The following is a 21,758-nucleotide window of genomic DNA, read 5'->3' as shown; positions in this document are numbered from 1 at the left end:
ACTATTTTACCATGCAATCAGCATAATGATCCCTGGTTCCTATGAGCACCACAGTAAAGTCATCTGAGTTGGTAAGTTTCTCTACATCAAACTATTTCAATCAAACCACTCTGAAGGACCGTCTTCACGTCCCAACCACCGAATTATGCCTAAAGTTTGGAAAATTGGTGAAATTTCCCTTTAATGTCACATTACAAAATAAGAGCCACAAACTTTTACTTTCTTCAAATTTCACCTAATATTCATGTCAGCTGCTCGAGCCACGAGCGAGCCAATCAGCACTCATACAAATGAGCCACCAAAATAACAGCAGCAGCAGCAGCAGAGCCAGTCCAGAGTAACGCACCATCTAAACCGTCTCCCAAAAAACAGAGGAGTCCTTCCTACCTGTGTGGCCGCGGGATGCGCGCAGAGGGCAGCGTGGCTGACCGCAGCTCACAGAGACTCGCAGCATAATAAACGCTTCACTGCTGAGCTCTCATCTTCTCAGAGAGCGGAGAGAGAGAGCTCACTCGGACTAGACGGACAGCGGTTTAGGCCAAAACGCTCAAATCAGTCGAGCGGCGATGATTAACGTGCTGCTCAAAGTTGGGAAGCATCGCGCATTCCTACCGCCTCGCGGTGTTTTCTTCGTTTCCCACCCGCATTCCGGAAAGTCCCACCCCTTCTGCGTTGCGATTGGCTGGTGCGCTCCCGTCTCTTGCGTTGGGATTGGCTGGTAGTGAGTGAGAAATAAAAATAGAATATAATCTGTGTGCTACATTTTATTATTTTATTTTTTTTCAGATAATAAATATTTGTTTGTATATTTGTGAGTAAATTTATTTTTCCTTCGGATCAATTTTAATGAATTTCTAACTTTTTTTTTTAACATCTTGAGCATTGAGCATTATGATTGTTTAATGAACTAACTTAACAGCAATTATATTACTATTACTATTGTTGTTGTTTTGTTGTTATTTTGTTGTAAACAATGTAATATACAATGATTCAGTGTAATTACAGTTTTACTTTAGACCCAAAGGAGATCAAAAGAGAAGAAAAGCTTACGCCAGTTCCTCTGTTGATGATTGTTTATTTTTAGCTGTTATTTATTTATTTATTTAAGTTCTTTTCACTACTACCCCAGCTTTTCTTCCTCGAAGAAACTTTGATTTGAGGCATGTTTTGGCCGCTCTAGCCGTTCGCAACTCAAGAGGGCGGGGCTTGTCGGAATATGGGTGGAGAAACAAAACCCAACGCGCTGGAAATCAGTTTCTTCTCCCTGCGCGCCGCTGGATGGACGCGGTCGCTGGTCAGTGTCTGAACGGAGGAGGAGTTGCGGAGCTCCGTCACGACCAATCCGTGCAATCGCTCCACAGTCCTTGGAGCGCGAGAGAGCAGACCACCACAACGGGAACCAATCAGAGACGAGTGATGCGGCCACCCAAAAAACAACACGCCCCGTTAACTACATCAGTCCTGGGAGCGTGAGGGTATGCGTGTGACCACACGCACAACAACAACAACAACAATAATAATAATAATAATAATAATGTCATATACAATTTATCTGTTTTTGCAGATAAATGAGTTGGTCAGCTGTGGTCAAAATACTACAACTACTACTACTACTACTACTACTAATAATAAACAATGTTATATACAGTTCAGCAGTATTTAATTATTACTATAATTATGATTGTTATTGTTATTGTTATTGTTATTGTTATTAGTAATAGCACAGCACAATTAGAAATACATGCAGGGCATCACAAGAACTTTGCAAACAGAACAAGAAGAACAATAAAAAAGACTGAACCCTCTACTGCCCGCATTATGGGAGCAATTTAAAAACTATATCCAATTCAGTTTTGTTGCATGAAATTGACCTGATTATTGAATTCACATATTTATATAAGTGTTCAGGGGTCCTTCTGGATTATGTTGCCCTGAGGCAACACTGTGCAACAATGGGACGTAATAATATAGAGCCACATTCCCTGAAGTGGTGAGAACTGGCTTAGGACTGGCTAAATGCATTCGACTGTTGCACAATGTTGCTTCCAGGCAACAAACATATTTCTGCAATCTCGCATAACTGAAAAATGAGCCTGAATGTGGAAAAGAGTTGTGGAAGTTTCTTTACTGACTTACTCAAACTCTGGCCTTTATTGTTAACCCGATCAGTGTCCTTAAAGATGTATAATGTTATTGTAAAGTGCGGAGAATGTTTGTAGCCCTGAGGCAACATCATGCAATAGAGGGTTAAAAGTTAATCAGTACATTTAAAAAGATGCCTAATGTTTCTGTGTTGGTATAAGAACAGAAAGCTGCTTCGCTGTGGTCATTTCCAGCATTTGTAACAAATGTAGGTCCCGAAACATTTAAAGCTTCAAAAGAAAAAACAAATGTAGAAAGTCTAAAATCGGTCAGTCCATGGGCCTGTCCACATCAGCTCTGCATAAAGCCTGGCGCAGAGGGGGATTAGTTTAGCCTCAGCTATTTATCTTTGCTGCCAATGTCCAGCAAACGCAGACACACAGAGTCGCACAGCACTGTGCAAAAGTCAGACGCGCTTCATTTATCGAATTTCCAGTTATTCATTTTTCAGCATCAAGAAAAAAAGCAGGACACTTACACAGAAGCCTCAACAGCTAAGTATAATACAATTTATTCAGTGTTTATTTTGCCTTTATTACAGCTTTTCAGTTCTTCCACACCTCCAACGTTCAGGTGTTATGTGTGAGCTCATATTTTGTGTTTGTGTCTCTCTCTCTTGGTCTCTTCATTCACAGAGGTTCCTGCTCTGGACCCAGTCCCGTGAGAGCCAATCAGAGGCCAGCCTACGTTTTAAAAGAGGCCTTCAAGATGACTGAAGACTGTTTTGCCATTTTAACTTTGTTTACAAGAGATTGTTTGTTCGTACCACCGGCGGTTTCAAACAGGTAAGAGGGGGCGCGCCTGGACATTTGCACCACGTAGACGTCCACTATGCCTAGCTCCCCAGGTCAGGGGGCACCGCCACATGTACTTTTGGTGACTGGCTAGGGAACATTAGAGTAGGTAGCTTTGTTTCAGAGTCGGCGAACGTGGTTCGGTTCTGTTTTGTGCTTTTCTTTGGTGCCGCTCAGTTTGATTCTTCCAGTGTGGTACTGAGTATCACTGCAGTCTGGTTTTATTCAGGCTTGTTTTTAATAAAAATGACTTCAAAAGCTCTGTATTGGTCTGTTCCTCTCGCTTCTAATCCATTCTCACCTCTTCAACATTTTAAGGCCACGTGTTACTGATCCTACACATGCTAGACAAAACGTCTGGTCGTAACCCCACGTTTTGTCGTATTAGAAGTCGGTTGCCTTTCCTGCAAATCACAGTCCAAGCAGTTGCATTCAGTGACCACTGGGGTGGTCAGCCTATTGTTGTGAGAACACCAGCAGCTTTTTGTTTGATGTGCAAAAGAGACTAAACTTTCAGGGAATTTTTGGGTGTTTTTTGGGTCAATTACAATTGCAGGTATAAAGTATTTACGTGTGACAGTTACACTGTAAATACCTCGCTGCCTTGAAAATTAGGGATATTCCAAGTGAAAATAAAGTTTGATTGACTGAATAATTTATACCTAATGACTGTTTTTCTCTGGAAATAAAATGAATGACAACTGTTCTCTATGATTGACAATAGGCCATAATGCTGGTTAATGAAGGTAACACAGAAAACTACAAAATTCATGTTTCTTAGATGAGGATTAAATTCAGGCTTGGACTGAAAAGCGGCATTACTCATTCAGTCGTAGGCTTACATATGGGAAACTGGCCGGCAGTAGCAGTAAATGCATGTGCACAGTATTGAATTAGCCAGAGTCAATCAATAAGTCATCAATACAGAGAAAGGGAGCCTGTGTATGTGCTTTTTAAGCAATAGCACACATGAGGCACAGCAGTACTGCAAATACAACAAGCTGTAATTTGGTGGAAGACAAGTGCCTAAATGCTCAAAGATTCTATTGCGCTTTTACAGGGAGATTCACTTGAAAGAGGCCCTGAATATTCTCTTATAACTCTCTCTAGGACGAAGCAGTCTGAACGAAACAATGTGCAATGTGTTCCTCAGTATATGGAGCTTCAAACAAGCTGGGATGCCCCTGAGTCAGAGCGATGAGGTAGGCGCCAGACAGCCGTCACAATGTTCAACCTCCATTTGCAACTTTTCAGGTGCATACCCCGTACCTCTTCATGTGTCTGATAGAAAACAGAGATCACTTCCAGCGTCACATGTAATGCAATCAATTACACACAGTTAAGATATGCAGTTTAATGTTTTGCTTCAGATGGCTTCATCCTAACGCGAGTTACAGCAGAATATTTGGGGCCTCTTTCGAGTGAATCTCCCTGTAGAAAAGTGTATCAAGGCAAAGAGCAATGAAGCCCTGTTTTGTATTGATGTTTACTTTAGTTCTTCTGCAAATAAAGTGGCCCCACACAAGTGGTGTGTTGTTGTTGTTATTTAGCAACCTGTGTTTAGTGGAATGATACAGATACAAGTGTGGTTGAAATTGTTGTATAAACATTAGGAATGTCTTGTTACAGTCATCTTGCCCCTGTTCCAACCCGAGGCACTAAGTATTGGGTATCCACTGATACTAAGTCCCATCAATATTTTGTATTTTCATGGATAAAGCAGCCATGCACACTTGAATTTCATTCAGTAAAACCAAGGCAAATTAGATAAGCTACACGTAGCAGCAAAGTGTGAAATACAGGTGGTCTTTGGGGTTCCAGGACCCCCTAATGTACATCTTGAGCCCCCTGAATGTCTCAAAATTAAATTTCAGTGAAAATAAACTTATGCTGTCCATTACAGGCACATAGAACCTCGCATACAAATGTAGGAAAAGTTCATGGCTTGATTCACCCACAGTTGGAGACCCTCTGTCCTTGATATTATTAAGCTGCAGCACTGGTCTGTCTCTGGGTGGCGCTGTAACAGATTGGCCCACCCAGTTGGTTCTTCACAGCCGAGCAACTGCAATGCTCATGATACTTCTGAAAAACTTTGCAGTGTGGCGTAGCATACGTGTAAATCTGAAAATCTGCCCAATTTCCCAAGAGATCAGTGGAAAGAGTGTATTGTTTCTCATTTCTCAAACCAAAAACAAAAGCACAGATGTGCAAGATCTCAGTTCATGTGTGGAATAGTACTTTACCAAACTAGAAAAGAGCATTTCCAGAAGAAGAACTCTTAAACCAAGCATTTCATTGCTGTAGCGTGAGTAACGCTAAGGTGTGCTGCCAGCCAATGCTTGAAGGACCTCCATGAATACCAGGGGAGTATTTCACACACTGCTTGGCTGACTATTATCACTTCAGTAATCTTAACTGATGGGTTTTAGGATAGCTGGCCCACCTCTTGAAATAACTGTGATTGTTGTTGTTATTGATAGTTTGATTGACTGACCTGTAACTGTAAAAACAAATCTTCTTAGCTAAATTAGGTTTCTAGAAGCTAAAAGAAGGAAACTTCAGACACCAAGGCCCATTCCCATTTCGTCTTTTAACCCCTACCCTTTGTTTTTCGAGTGTCACTGAAGTCAGATATTTGCCAGCTTCAAATTTTCCCGTTTCACCTTACAGTAAATGCAGCAGCAGTTACATTCTGGTGCTTCAGGCGTCAGAACTGCTGGACTATTTAAGGTGGAACGGGAAAGTTAGCTAACTAGCTACTGAGACATTAGCATGCTATTAGTGATTTTTTGTGCTTGTTATGAAGAAAACAACCATAATGCATTGAAATAGCATCAAACTAAGACGATACAGCGGTTATTGTTATTTTTAACAGAGAAAATTCTCACATTTGTGAGTTTCTTTGGTTTCTTGTTCAGCTGTCTTGCTGTTTTTTCTGTTTTTTTCTCTGTTTGAGGTGTCTTTCTGAAAATCCTCCATGTGAGGGGCCATGTAGCCCTAACACTTTGCCCTACCCCTCTATCTCAACAAAAATTAGGACACCCTACCCATAGTTGTGAAACAGGGGGCTAAGGGCTAAGTGGTAGGGGAAAGTGGTGAAAAGGGACTGGGCCCAAGTTGGTCTTGGCTGATCAAATACAAACTGTGCAACCTTAATTTCTCACAGAACTGTCATGGTAAAGTCCCACTGCCCACTTTAGCCAAACCTAACTAAAGGACAGAAGTATCATTATGCTGACAGATATACAGCCTCTACTTCATAATCCAAACAAAACTGATCCTAGTTCAGCGTTCCTGCTGCGCTGAACAATATCAGCCCAGCATGAATGCCAAGGTTAGCATAGTGTCCGTATGAAGATTCATTAGGCTGTTAGCACCAGAGCTGGTGGAGCTGCAGGCTGAATACCAATTACTGACCCGCTGTGATCCCTGGCCAGCTTCCAACAACTAGAGGTTGAAATCTTAAACACTTTGAAAAGGAAATGACCATGCACATTAATGAACTCCCCCCACCAACTGAGGCCAAAGAGGGGATGATGAATGAAACATACGCTGCCTAATCAAGCGTTTTTAATATTCAGCCTATGGGGAATTACACCCAATATACTCAGTGAACAGTGTTTTTCTGTGTGCTCTTGGTGTTTCATTGGAGGACTGTTTCCTCTGGAAAAAATCCAGCTGAAGGTAAAAAAAAAAATCACACTTTCTTGCCAACTGCAGATTAAAGTCAACCTGCAATCAAAATTGACTGATTTTAACCTCTTAATTAATTTTCCTGCTCATATTTAACACAATTCATAATATCAAATCCTTTAAAAGACATTTCTTATTCTCCCAAACTTGATGGAAACATGACTTTTTCTCAAATTGCGAATGTCTTTTTTTGCCAGGGATTTTTAATTATGTCCCGTGGCCTGGTCAAACTCTACTGCCGCAATTCAAAAAGTCCTGGGTCACAGCCTAGTTAAACTCAGCATGACAGTGAAAATCACCGGCTTGTGGCCGATTTAAATTCCACTACTGCAGTAAAAAGTGAACCAACTCACGGCCTCTACTACTGAGCTAAAAGGTCCTCGACTTTGACCTGAGCCAGTCAAACTACACTACCACAATGAAAGGTGAAGAGTGACCCGACCCACAGCCTAGTCAAACTTTGTAAAGTCCCCAACTTGTGGCCTCGAAAACTCTGCTACTGCAGTGAAAGATGACTCAGCTTGCTTGCTCAATAAAAGTGTCTGAATTTCATTTAAGGAAACCCTGCAAGTTTTAAGGGTAACCTTGAGGGTAATTCAACTTAAGGTGTTTTATGCGCAGATTGCTTCCAATGCGTGATCTAATAACTACTACTACTAATAAGTATATTTTTATAGCATATTTCTCAAACTCAAGGATGCTTTACACATCCAAATAACATGACAAGTCAAACTCTGCAAACTCACAATGCAAAGTCCCCGGTTTGCAGCCTGCTGTCCCCCTGTAAAACCCCTGGTTTGTAGCCTAGTCAAACACCACTCCCAATGTGAAGTGGTTTGTGCAAAGTCTCCTTTCGCATGGCCTATCACGGTGTAAGATCCCCAGCTTGTGGCCTAGTCAATCCCTGCTGCCATGGTAAAATGACCCTGGTCACAGCCTAGCTAAGCTCCACTGTCATGGTTTAAAGTCCCCAAGTTGTGACAATCAAACTCTGCTACTGCGGTCCCTAAGCCATGGTTAAATCAAACTCTGTTGCCACAATACAAAATGCTTTCATCCAAGTCAAATGGCACTGCTGTGCTGTAAAGTCCCCAAAGTCTAGCCTAGTCAAACTCTGCTACTGCAATGAAAAGTGACCCAGCTTGTGAGCTAGTCAAACTTCTCTGTCATGATACAAAATCTCTAGTATGTGGCCTAGACAAACTCCATTACTAAGGTGAAATGTTTTCACGGTTTTGGTGCAAAGTGTCCTTTCTCAGGGCCTAGTAAAACTTTGCTGTCACAGTGTAAAACCCCCAGCTCATGGCATAGTTAAACTTGACTGTCACAGTGCAAAGTCTCCTGGCTCATGGCCCAGTGAAACCCCACTACTGCACTGCAAAGTCCACTTGTTGTCAAGCCAACATCTGCTGCTGTGCTGCAAAGTACCCACCTCATGGCTAAGTCAAACTGTGCTGCCACACTGCAAAATCCCTGGTTTGCATCCAAGTCAAAGAGCACTACTGCACTGTAAAGTCCCCAAATTGGGGCCTAATCACACTCAGCTACCATGGTAAAAAAAGTGGCCCAGCTCTCAGCCAAGTTAAAGTCTGCTTTCACAGTTCAAGGTTTCTGGCTTGTGGTCAAGTCAAATGCAACTACTGTGCAGCAAAATCTAGACTTTTGGCCTAGTCGGTGCTAACTATCACAGTGAAAGGTGACCTGGCTTGCCGCTTAGTGAAAATATACTACCACACTGAAAAAGTTACCCAGGTTGTGGCCAAGTCAAACTCCACTACCGAAGTCCCTGACCTGCAGCTTAGTTAGACTCCACTACTGTGGCAAGAAATGTCCAAACTCACAATCTTGTTAAACTACCGTTCTGGCATAAGAAGAGTTTTTAAGACATTTTTTAAGAACATTCAGGAAGTGTGGGCTTTACTAATACAAACCTAACTATCGCACTGTAATGCTTAGAAGTATTTGGAAAACATGATAATAAATCATATCAATGCAATGCCATTTTAATGGTTTACCTGTAGAAGCAAACACTGTAAAAAAAATAGTAAAATGTTGTGAAGCATTGGTACCAGAAAAAAACCTGGTACCAAAAATGGTAAAAATCCATAAAAAATGAGTCATTATTAATTTCTTGGAAAGCTTCATTTTGAAAGCTTGCAGCTTCACTATTTCAACTGCCTAATGACAAACAATATTCTTTAACCATAATAATAACAGCAGCAACCATTAAAATAAATGTTATATTTTGTTTTTGTGAATTCAGTTTGTATTTCGTTAAGTTAACAAAATGCACAACAGTATATTTATGGTTTATGTACATGCATTTAACTTTTATTACTGTGTACTGGATTAAACCCCTAAACTGAATCAGCTGGACTGCTGCACAGAGAACATTAAATGTAACAAGGTAATTAACACTCGGAGTGGCCGATAGTAATCATGGCATCCTGCCCAGCATAGCTACACACACACATACACACACACACAGACACAACATACCGGCTTTGCTCCGTTTGTATTTCTACCTTCACAGGGTGCTTCAGTGTCCTGTATGACTGTAGCTGAGACCAGTTTCAGCCTCTTTAAACATTTTTAATAAATAGTCATGAAGACCAGAAAACTCACAATAACAAAGCGTTCATGATTTCACACACACACACACACACACACACACACACACACACACACACACACACACACACACACACACACACACACACAGAAAGCTGGCAATAAAAGATGCTCAGTCCAGGAAAAGAACAGAGGACACAGAAGAAAAAGACAACAGCGGGTAAACACCCCCCTCATTATGAAGCAGAGGATGATAAATAGGCCTGTTTAAAGGGGTGACATGGGGGGAGATGCATGGGAACATGCATGCATGGAGATGCATTTGTCCTTCATGGCTTCAGGAAAGTGTCTAAAGTGCAGGCCTCATAATTGACTTTCTGGGTGTAGAGGTACAGTGATGAGACCACCCTTCAGTTATTTAATTTACCATCATAAAAGAAACAACAGGGCATGTCATTCATTGATGAACAAAGAAGATGAAAGTCTGGGAAAATAAGCGGAAAAACACTTTCCTAACAACCCCCTGCAAGATCTAGTAGACCATCAAAACTGTCCCCATCAGATAAACAGCACTTTCATACTGGACTTGCTAAGAAAACAATACATCCTTTAAACTGCAGAGAGATCACATCAGTCCCGTTTTAAAAGAGCTGCACTGGCTGCCTGCATCGCTCGGACAGATTTCACAGTTCTGCTATTAGTTTTTAAGGCCCGATATGATATTAAAGCACCGCTTACATCGCGAGTGTCTGCCTGTTTATGTTCCAGCACAAGGTCTTAGATCTGCAGATACTGACCTTCTGCAAACACCTTCTGTAAAATACAGAAAACATGGAGAGACTTTTCAGTTGTTCTGCTTCTAAAGCGTGGAACTCAGTTAGACAGTCCAGCTCATTGGTCACTTTTGACCCTAAACATGTAAAAATGTGTTTCTTTAAATCAGCACTTAATTAAAACTCTAAGTCTTCTGGTATTTATCTTCTAATTTGATCTGAGTCATTTTGTTATATGACGCTAAATTAATACTTATTTCCTGTATTACTACTAAGCTTCATCACCTGTCTGTAAAGCAGTTTAAGCTGCCACTGGCATGAAAAGTGCTACATGAATAACATAATAATAATAATAATTATTATTTTTATTATCATCTTTGAAAGAGAAGAGAAACTCCAGCTCCACCCTATCAGTATCACCCTACCCTCACTGTAGGTTCCCCAAATGTTGCACATTTTTGAGCTTTTCCTGCTTTAACACTTCCCTTTTAACTTCGTCAATGGCTTGAAAATAAGCTCATGAATTGATTCAGAGCACTAAACCATGCAGTGCAGAGAATCAAGATCAAATCTGGCAATAAAGTGCTTCTTTAGAGCCATTTTAGAGCCTTTTTCCCCCCCTGCAAGAGTCTGCAACCCAATGCTTAGCAACAGGCATATATTTAGAGCCACAGATACTTTGTTTTTGACTTTTCTTGCAATCAGAACGAAAGAGAATACTGTATTATATGGAAATTAAACTGTTCATTCCAGTGAAAATTATGAAATAAACCTACTTCATTCTGCTCATCATCTTCTGTGTGGCGAGATGATGCCTGAGCGCACAGAGGAATGTTCATTATTCTTTGTTTTTAATGGAAACACATGAATCACACACTCAGTGCCACGTTTAATTACCACTCTGTGACAACTAGTGATCACTCATTGATTCCTATCAACAGAAGAAAACTCCCAAGATTAAGGACATCAAAGATCATCTCACAACCAAACACTATCCAATAAGGGGACTGAGCCTGATTAAATGTACTGAACGTCTGAACAAAGCACTAGTCAGAAACACTGCTGTAATTAGATTTTGACAGTTAGTGATAAAATAAAGAATGTAGCCGGGGCTTTAAATGCCACACACTTGAAAGGCAATCGTGAACTTTCCAAATTACCCAGAGGAAAACAACACGGCTACTGAGTGGCACTACACTGTGCCAATGCTCTTGTTGTGGTGTCGAAATTACAGTTATTTACCTGCCTGTACCGCTGAACTGTCCCACCGCCCACACCCCACAGCTGTGCTCGTTCAGCAGAGCCGTGCTTTGTTTCGGTCTAGAGCCTCATCAGTGTAATGTTTGCCCAATAAACCAGTTGATGTTAACTTGAAAAACTCACATCTGGCTCATTAACATCATACGAAAAATAAAATACTGCCCCCATAACTCTATTATTACATCAACCAGGACACGGTCGCATCTCAGTGTTGAGCTGCTGGTAAGCAATGAGGGGGCGAAGGGAGGTTTTAGAACCCATTGCTGGGAAAATAGTGCCTACCCCTCCACCATGGACAGTACAACAGCAGCTTTCTTGATGTTGACAAAGTCATCGTGTGTTTACCATGTAAACACATTAAAAGCATTTTTATGCTCTTTATGCTTTGTGTTGACTTGCTCGCTTACTTCCAAAGACAAAAGTTCAGTTTGCTTCACACATTTCCAGTGAAATCAATTCCATCAACATTACTGAAGAACAAAGGCATCGGTCAACTGTAGGACCTCCTCCAAAACAGGCTGAAATGGCATTTTAAGGCTGCTGTGAAAAGAGGTTAATGGACGGTTCCAGGTATGTATCGCCACTGACTGAAACTTCACTGTGAAAGCACCAACAATGTTACTTTAAATGGTTTGCATAAGTAACAACACTCAAAAATGCTTCAAACTGCTGTGTCACAGTATACTAAAACAACTATTCCAAAATGACTTGGGAATAGGTCTGGTTCCATTGACATTAAAAGTAAAGTAGGTTTTTTCCTTCTCCTGTAGAGTTACCATTTTGGAGATACGTTGCTTTCTTCCAACAACTGCGATCTATATATATATATATATATATGACTCCTGGACACCACAACTTCATTCATTTTATAATGTTTATTTGCCCTTTGTTTTCTTTATGTCATTTAAATCATGCATTATATTTCCAAAAGTATTTGCTCACCCCTCCAAATCACTGAATCCAGGTGTTCCAATCACTTCCATGACCACAGGTGTATAAAACCAAGCACCTAGGCCTGCAGACTGCTTCTACAAACATTAGTGAAAGAATGGGTGGCTCTCAGGAGCTCAGTGAATTCCAGTGTGGTACCGTGATCGGACGCCACCTGTGCAGCAAGTCCAGTCATGAAATTTCCTCACTACTAAATATTCCACCATCAACTGTCAGTGGTATTATAACAAAGTGGAAGTGACTGGGGACGACAGCAACTCAGCCACGAAGTGGTCAGCCATGTAAAATGACAGACCGGGGTCAGTGCATGCTAAGGCTCTTAGTGCGCAGAGGTCGCCAACTTTCTGCAGACCCAATCATTACAGACCTCCAAACTTCATGTGGTCTTCAAGAACAGCGTAGCGAGCTTCATGGAGCTTCATGGTTTCCATGGCTGAGCAGCTGCATCCAAGCCTTACATCACCGAATCATTGAATGCAGTGGTGTAAAGCACTGCCACTGGACTCTAGAGCAGTGGAGACGTGTTCTCTGGAGTGATGAATCACGCTTCTCTGTCTGGCAAGTTGATGGACGACTCTGGGTTTGGCGGTTGCCCGGAGAACGGTACTTTTGTAAAGTTTGATGAAGGGGGGATCATAGTGTGGGACTGTTTTTCAGGAGTTGGGCTCGGCCCCTTAGTTCCAGTGAAAGGAACTCTTAATGCTTGAGCACCAAGAGATTCTGGACAATTTCATGCTCCCAACTTCGTGGGAACAGTTTGGGGACGGCCCCTTCCTGTTCCAACATGACTGCACACCAGTGCACAGAGCAAGGTCCATAAAGACATGGATGAGCGAGTTTGGTGTGGAAGAAGATGACTGGCCTGCACAGAGTCCTGACCTCAACCCGATAGAACACCTTTGGGATGAATTAGAGTGGAGACTGCGAGCCAGGCTTTCTCACCCAACATCACTGTCTGAACTCACAAATGCGCTTCTGGAAGAACGGTCAAAAATTCCCATAAACCCAAAGCTTTCCCAGAAGAGTGAAAGCTGTTATAGCTGCAAAGGGTGGGCTGACATCATATTAAAGCCTATGGATTTAGAATGGGATGTCACTGAAGTTCATATGCGTGTGAAGGCAGACGAGCGAATACTATTGGAAATATAGTGTATATTTCATAGGGATGAATAGATTACTGCAGTTATTCTAAAAAAACATGTGCTTTCCTCAAATTATGGCCTCACCGTGACTGCAGGGATGAGCACTTCTGTGGTGGATGGAATTCTATATGATTGATTTAAACACCTATATTGCTAAATTGAGGCTCAAAAGGGTGTAACTGTTAAATTAACTTATTGTTTTATTTCAAAATGAAAATAAATTGTAACCCTAATATGTGTGCCAAGTGTAATATGCTGTACCTATAAATGCTAGGGACACAAAAATAGACGTTTCCATAGAATGGCTCATGTCCAATTAGCCTGACTGCATGCCTTTAGACTGTGGACACTCACCCGGCCAGGTAATCGAACCCTGGGCCTTCTTGCTGTGAGGCTAGGGCACTACCCACTGTGTAACCGTGTGGCCTGCTGCACATCTATCTGTAGCAATTTTGAACATAAGGATTTTTTGATGAAGAACAGATGAATCATAATACGGCACTGATCATTCCTGTGTGTGTGAAGCCCGCTCCCAACAATATGAAAAAGAAAAGCTCGAAAGCTGTATGCATTGTGGAACAAAACCCTTCATTTTTTCATCATCACCAGATGGGAAAAGATCACTACAGATAACTACACATTTTGTTCCTATTTTTAGGAAACTGCAACAGGTAGCATTACAAGCTCATTAGCGTGAATTAGCATAATGCCATGCATTTGTTCATGTAGCCTAACAGCGATTTTATTTGTGAGAGTGATTTTCTTTCTGGCTCTGCGGTCCAAAAATACCAGGCACTTCAGACACATTCCCTCCAATTCCTTCTCATTACCTGGATGTGTTAATGGCGATGAAATATCGCCAAAGAAAGTATTGCAGAGATGGCAGTGAATAATGAGGAGGAGTTGAATATGTCATCATTAATTGGGAGAAATAGCCCAGCGCGAAAGGAAAACAGGTTACTTGGCGGAACAGATACTGAAAGTGGGATCTGCACTGACCTCATTAAACAGCAGGGGTGAGGTGCAGTCACGATATCTGTAGCTTTTTCTGATTGATGTTACTAAAGTGTCCAGTTCATTCACACTTCTCCTGGTCCGTTTTGTTTACATTACTTTGATTATGGTTTCCATGCTGGTCGAAGCTGGTTTATGCTGGTTTATTCTGGTCAAGTGTTGGTTTAGCTGATCACAGAGCCTGGCCATGCTGGTTCACCAGCTTCTCAACTTCCATAACACAACATACACTGGTTTTGATAGTGGCCAGCATATTACATCAACATTCCACATACCATTTTGGGGGTGACCAGCATTTTACCTTTCATTGCTGCTGACCAGCACACCAGCATTCCACACATCATTTTGGTGGTGACCAGCATGTTACCTTTCACTGCTGTTAATCAACAAACTATCTTCCAAATTCCACATTGTGTTATTGGCGAGGAAGACATTTGGCTATTTTTGGCCATTTGGCCATTTTGCCCATTTTTCTAGCCAGTTAGCTCCTGCCAACTATTGCTTAGCCACAGCTTTCAAATGTCCAGCTGTGTGTGACCCCAAGAAAAAAATAAAGTTCAGTCAGAATCACAGAATTTCATGATGCCAAGTACAGTCCTATTGGTGTATGTGTCAACATACATCATATTGACAAAAGTGTTTGCTCATCTGTCTTCACACGCATATGAACTTGAGTGACATCCCATTCTTAATCCATAGGGTTTAATATGATGTCAGCCCACCCTTTGCAGCTATAACAGCTTCAACTCTTCTGGGAAGGCTTTCCACAAGGTTTAGGAGTGTGGAAAGCCTTCGGATTGCCTGACGGAGCAGCGTGATTGGTCACTCCAGAGAACACGTCTCCACTGCTCTAGAGTCCAGTAAGAGCACTTTACACCACTGCATTCAACACTTTGCCTTGCGCTTGGTGATGTAAGGCTTGGATGCAGCTGCTCGGCCATGGAAACCCATGAGCTCCGGAAAGCGACCCATTCTTTCACTAATGTCTGTAGAAGCAGTCTGCAGACCTAGGTGCTTGGTTTTATACACCTGTGGCCATGGAAGTGATTGGAACACCTGAATTCAATGATTTGGATGGGTGAGTGAATACTTTTGGCAATATAGTGTAAATATGAAACAAATGTATATAATTCATAAAACACAAAATGAAGAGAAATCATTTATGAATAATTATGGATAAATGTACTTGAAGCACAAGACAAATGAATCTGACTGACATTTGTGAACAGGAATGAGTAGCTTAACCAACGGGTTATAATAATGTCTTAATTCAGTACTAATAATAATACATTTTCAATATTCATGTGACAATCTCTAGAGACCTATCAGGAAAAATCAATATTTTTCTACAAAAACTCGACTTGTATGCCATAAAATGTGGAAAAGGTGCTCTTCATGCTCTTTCACTTTAAATTTCCGCTCCTATTTGGTGCAATAATGAAAACTACATTGATGCTGCTTGTCCCTCGCGAATCCACCACTGCTGCTGTAATTGTTCATCCTTTAAAAGACTTCAATGATACTGAGCTAAAGACCTGCCGCACCAGGGCTGATGTTTAGGGTGGGCAAGACAAATTCCCACGTGGGCTGAATCTTGAATTTCAATCCCACAGAAACTACAACAAAGTAGTAACTTTGATGAACTAAAATTCATCAACCTGAAAGAAACATGGTTACACATTTAATAATGTCTGAATTAAGCTTACTAAGGCCTTAAATTTATCCATTTTATAATACCTGCAGTAACCTGTATAACACTGTCATACTGCTTGCCCATGTTATATGTGTGCATTATGGCCTTCCATAGCAAAAGGTCAAAGAACTGTCAAGAAATGCAAATATCAGTGACATTTACATGCAGCACAGTGCAAATGTGTCTAGAAATACATCTGAGGATATTCACAGCACTCCCACATGTTTATCCAGGGAGACCTCATTTACATTGAGATTAATGAGAGGTGGCCTGCATGCCCAAGATGTTACATCCAAGAAAATTCAGCACGTCTGCATTCCCAGCACCAGAAAAGATTTAGGAATTAGGAAATGTTCACACAGATGTGCATCCAAACGCCTTCACATCATCAGCGCTCGGGCAGCTAATCACCAAGAGTCCATTGAAGACGAGGCACCACCGATGACTAGATTCCAATTATCCTGAAGAGCAAATTCCTAGAGTGGAAAAACTAATCTGTTCCTGCGAACCAACCAGGTTGACTCATGGGTGACTGATTAGATCTGAGTTACGAGATAAACTGCCAGGTCAACAGATTCTTTTAAGAAAATTAACCGACACCCTAATTTCACAGCTGTCCAGCCATGGAACAAATAAGCTCTTTTTTCAAGGTCTTCCTCCATTTAGATTACATGCTCCATCTGACAGCATAATCTGCTGTGTGTGAGAGAGAACACTCCAAAAATGATGAAACAAGACATAACTAACAAGAGCTGCTGCTAGTACATTCAGACAGATGTCCATTGTCCACTGTGTTAAATTGAACTGTCTGCTGTGTGGATGGCAGTGATAAGGTGTCAAGCCGGCAGATTGTGATAAATTGCTACTGATTGAAACACTGAATATGTCATTACATTGTCCTTGAAACCACCAATTGGGATGTTTTGTTGAGCTTAACAGGGTCAATGAGGTCAGCACTGCTAGTGTCTACACTAAAAAGATTGGAAATTGTTTTTGAGCTGATGTCAACCTACTCAAGGTTCCTATACTGGAAAAAGGTGGAGCTAAATTAGGTTGACTACTGTGTTGACCACCTACGCAATCTCTCCAGTGGAAATTAAGTATAACACTACAAGGGATGTGTGGAGTCGGGGGGCTCAGCGTGCGGCAGCACCACCTGATTTCAGTGTTGTTTAATTGCAACTGCTATAAATGATAAAAGGAATTTAAAGGTAGTAAAGACCTATATCTGTGGAGTGGGTGTGTTTGTTTTTTTTTTGTAGTTTTATTTACCCATGACCCAGAAGGAGAAGAAGCTTAGATGATGTGTGTGTAGCTTTATTTATACATGACTCCAAATCAGAAAAGGTTTGGACGTTATGGAAAATGCAAATAAAAAAGAAAGCAGTGATTTTGAAAATTAATTTTGACTTGTATTTCAGTGTTTTAGTTTATGAACACAAGATATAACATGTTTTTGTCCAGACAGCTTCATTTCATTTGCACATATAACGTAAGAGTGCAGTATTCTGTACAGTACTTTGGCGCTTTTCATGTCCAGTAGTTATTGCGGAAAAACCCAAAGTTACACTATATTGCCAAAAACATTCACTCGTCTGCACATGAATATGAAATTGAATGACGTTCCATTCTTATTCCATAGGGTTTAATATGATGTCTGCCCACCCTTTGCAGCTATAACAGCTTCACCTCTTCTGGTAAGGCTTTCCACAAGGTTTAGAAGTTTGTTTATGGGAAATTTTGACCATTTTTCCAGGAGCGCATTTGTGAGGTCAGGCACCGATGCTGGACGAGAAGGCCTGGCTCACAGTCCCAAAGTCATCCCAAAGGTGTTCTATTGGGTTGAGGTCAGGATTCTGTGCAGGCCAGTCAAGTTCCTCCACACCAAAGTCGCTTATCCATATCTTTATGGACCTTGCTTTGATTCAAGATTTAAGAGTTTTATTTTCATATGCACAGCAGAACAGTTAGTTACACTGTACAATGAAATTCTTACTTTGCTGTTCCTCCATTCACCAAATATAATCTTAAGAGAACAAAAAAAGAAAATATAAGAATAACTCTAAAAACAGTAGTAAAAAGTAAAAGTAAAAACGTACAGTATGAAAGTTGAAATAAAATTAAAGTTACATGTGTGTATGTGCAAATATGTAGAGCAGCTGTTCATAAAGTGCATCAAGTAAAAGATGTAAACAGTAGTGTTCTAATATTAGCAGTACAGTGTAGGTAAGGTGCAGTTATTGAGTTCAAGGTTAAACCAGTTCAGAATGGGAGGAGGGTAGTGAGGTATTCACCAGCCTGATGGCCAGTGAATAGAAACTGTTGGTCAGTCTAGTTGTCCTGGACTTCACACTCCTGTAGTGTCTGCCTGAAGTTAGGAGTGTGAAGAGTCTGTGCTGGGGGTGAGCCCTGTCCCTGATGATGTTGTGGGCCCTCCTGATGACCCTGGCATGATAAATGTCCTGTAGTGAGGGGAAGGCTGCTCCTGAGACAGACTGTGCAGTTTTGATCACATGCTGGAGAGCCTTTCTGTCCTGAGCAGTGCAGTTTCCATACCAGACCATGATGGAGCTGGTAAGAAAACTCTCAATCGTACTCCTGTAGAAGGTGCTGAGAATTTTGCCTGGCATGCCAAATTTCCTCAGTCTTCTCAGAAAGTACAGTAGCTGCTGGGACTTCCTGATGGTGAGGTGTGTATTGTGAGACCAGGTGAGATCCTCACTGATGTGGATGCCGAGGAATTTGAAGGTTTTCACCCTCTCCACCTCAGTTTCACCACTGTACAGGGGTGTATGCAGCTCCCACTTCCTGCTTCAATAAACAATCATTTCCTTGGTCTTGTCTACATTCAAGGAAAGATTGTTGTTATGACACCACGCCACCAGCTCAGCCACCTCCTTCCTGTACGCTGTCTCGTCCCCACCAGTGATCAGTCCAACGACTGTAATATCATCAGCAAACTTGATGATGCTGGTGTTGTTCTGGGACGCTACACAATCATAAGTAAAGAGTGTGTACAGAAGGGGGCTTAGCACACAGCCCTGGGGGACCCCGGTGCTCACTGTTCTTGTGCTGGATGTGTGGCTGCCGACTCTGACTGACTGAGGTCTGTCTGTTAGAGAGTTCAGCACCCAGTTACAGAGAGCGGGTGTCAGTCCGAGGGTGAGGAACTTTTCTGAGAGTTTGTGTGGGATGACCATGTTAAATGCTGAGCTGTAGTCAATGAAGAGCATTCTGACATATGTGTCCTTGCCCTCCAGGTGTGTGAGGACTGTGTGAAGGGCAGTGTTCACTGCATCGTCTGTGGACCTGTTCTGATGGTATGCAAACTGAAGAGGGTCTATAATGTTTGGAATGGTCTCCTGGATGTGAGTCATGACTATTCTCTTGAAGCACTTCATCGTGATTGGGGTGAGTGCGACAGGGCGATAGTCAATTAGGCAGGTCACAGTGCTTTTCTTTGGGAAAGGTATGATGGTTGTGGACTTGAAGCAGGATGGCACAAAAGCTTGTGCGAGGGACAGATTGAATATGTCCACAAACACATCAGCCAGTTCTGATGAGCAAGCCCTGAATGCACGCCCGGGGATGTTGTCTGGGCAGGCTGCTCTCCATGGGTTTATTCTCTTCAAGGTCCTGTACACATCCACTGATGTCACAGTGAGTGATGTGTTCTGTGTGGCCATAATGTCTCTCGGTCAGCCAGGGTTGAGGGCCTCGAAGCAAGTATAAAACTCATTTAGCTCATCAGGTAGTGTAGTGTGCTGGTTGTGACCGCCCTGCTCATCTGTTGGTAATGGGTGACTATCAACATGACTGTGCACTGGTGTGCAGTCATGTTGGAACAGGAATCCCTCAACCGTTCCCACAGAGTTGGGAGCATGAAATTGTCCAAAATCTCTTGGTCTTCTGAAGCTTTAAAAGTTCCTTTCATTGGAACTAAGGGGCCAAGCCCAACTCTTGAAAAACAGCCCCACACCATAATCCCCCCTCCACCAAACTTTACATTTGGCATAATGCAGTCAGACAAGTACTGTTCTCCTGGCAACTGCCAAACCCAGACTTGTCCATCGGATTGCCAGATGGAGAAGCATGATTCGTCACTCTAGAGAACACGTCTCCTCTGCTCTAGAGTCCAGTGGCAGCACTTTACACCACTGCATTTGACGCTTTGTATTGCGCTTGGTGATGTAAGGCTTGGATGCAGCTGCTCGGCCATGGAAACCCATTCCATGAAGCTCTCTACACTATTCTTGAGCTAATCTGAAGGCCACATGAAGTTTGGAGGTTCCCAATCGCTTCCACTTTGATATAATAGCACTGACAGTTGACTGTGGAATATTTAGTACCGAGGAAATTTCACGACTGGACTGGTTGCTTAGAACAATCTGGTTAGCAACCAAAATGCATTTTTATTGGTCGTATTTGGGCCAATAATTTAAAAAAGTATGAAAAAAAACATAATCTGTGTGATTATCAATATATAGTACATCAGCATCCTTGCACTCTATTTTAAGTGTGATGAAACCTAACTGTATTAAAATAGCCATATTAAAATATAAAAATAAGTAAATATGAATAATATAGGCAATAAATGAGGCTACCAAAGAAAAAAGCCTAATAAAGTGAAGTACTGGTGTGAAGCCATGCAGCTGCAAGAAGTCTTAGCTGATGGTTTAAACTTGGATTAACAACTCACTATTAAACATACAGTGTTTCATGATGATGATCCATTGTTTAATGTTTGATTGTTAAATATGATCTTTAAATGTTATAAAATGGATTTTACCTGGTGGTGATATATGACAATGTGTCAGATGTGCCGTTAATAAATGATGAGAAAGTGGTTTTTATTACACAAATAGGAAAAGCTGAAAGTGTATGGAATCCTGTGCTCTTACGTCAAATCAATTCCTGCCATTCGGGCCTCCACCACATTCCAAAATAAAAGTTGGGAAGGTGCAATTTAGAGCTAGTAATAAGCTAAAATAATTAAATAGTGATATGATTTGGGGATCATGCAAAACATGCTTTTCTCAAGAAAACATGAAAAAAAACTTAGAAAGATGTTGGTGAATGAGGCCTAATGTTCCTCAAAGAACCTCCTAGCAACACCTTAGCAACCACCTGAGATACCATAGCAACCACCTAGCAACATCTCAGCAAACACCTGGAATTTGACAGTAACTACCTATCAACATCCTAGCAACCATGTAAAATACCATAGCAACACCTTCGCAACAGTATTCAAATAAGCTGTGCAGTCACTCTGCATTTTCTTCAGGAAATCCACTATTATGTTTACTGATAAAATTACTCACTTATTATTTAATAAAATAAGCTAGAAAATGTTAAAAAGCTAGAAGATTTGCATGGATTTGTTACCTTTATATTACAATTTTATTACCCACTTATTACTGATCTATAAAGCAAACTCTTATGGACAATTGTAGACAAAGTGGTACAAAGTTATCTTATAAATCTGACACAAATCTAGTTTAATTAAATAATGTTTAAATAAAAAGGCAAAATTTTCTGTTCATTTTCACAGTTTTCTGGCTTTTTAAAACATTGGAAGTGAAAAAGTTGTACTGTGTCATCTCTAGGCAAGTAAAAAAGAATAATTTGGTCAGTTATGAAGTAATGCAAATGCATAAAAACAGAACTGTTCAAATACATGAATGTAAAGGGCAGCTGGCATTTTTAACCTCTTAAACTCCTT

The 21,758-nt window shown here is 41.3% G+C and overlaps 1 protein-coding gene across 11 annotated transcripts in view; it reads right to left on the bottom strand.

The window, feature by feature from the left end:
• Positions 1-21,758, bottom strand: part of gramd1bb (GRAM domain containing 1Bb) — a 217,938-nt gene that overhangs the window by 149,299 nt on the left and 46,881 nt on the right. The window contains exon 1 of one of the 11 annotated variants that reach the window (XM_037540023.1): positions 388-560. The exons of 9 other annotated variants lie outside the window; for them this stretch is intronic. The gene's annotated coding sequence lies outside the window, so the exon portion shown is untranslated. Of the gene's footprint in view, positions 1-387; positions 561-21,758 lie in introns of those variants that run through there. One more of the 11 variants, XM_037540033.1, reaches the window with a different exon arrangement.

This window comes from Pygocentrus nattereri, chromosome 7 (assembly GCF_015220715.1).
Source record: "Pygocentrus nattereri isolate fPygNat1 chromosome 7, fPygNat1.pri, whole genome shotgun sequence".
Classification (NCBI taxonomy): Eukaryota; Metazoa; Chordata; class Actinopteri; order Characiformes; family Serrasalmidae; genus Pygocentrus; species Pygocentrus nattereri.
The sequence above is the reverse complement of the archived record's forward strand: the minus strand, read 5'-3'. Positions and strand labels throughout refer to the sequence as shown.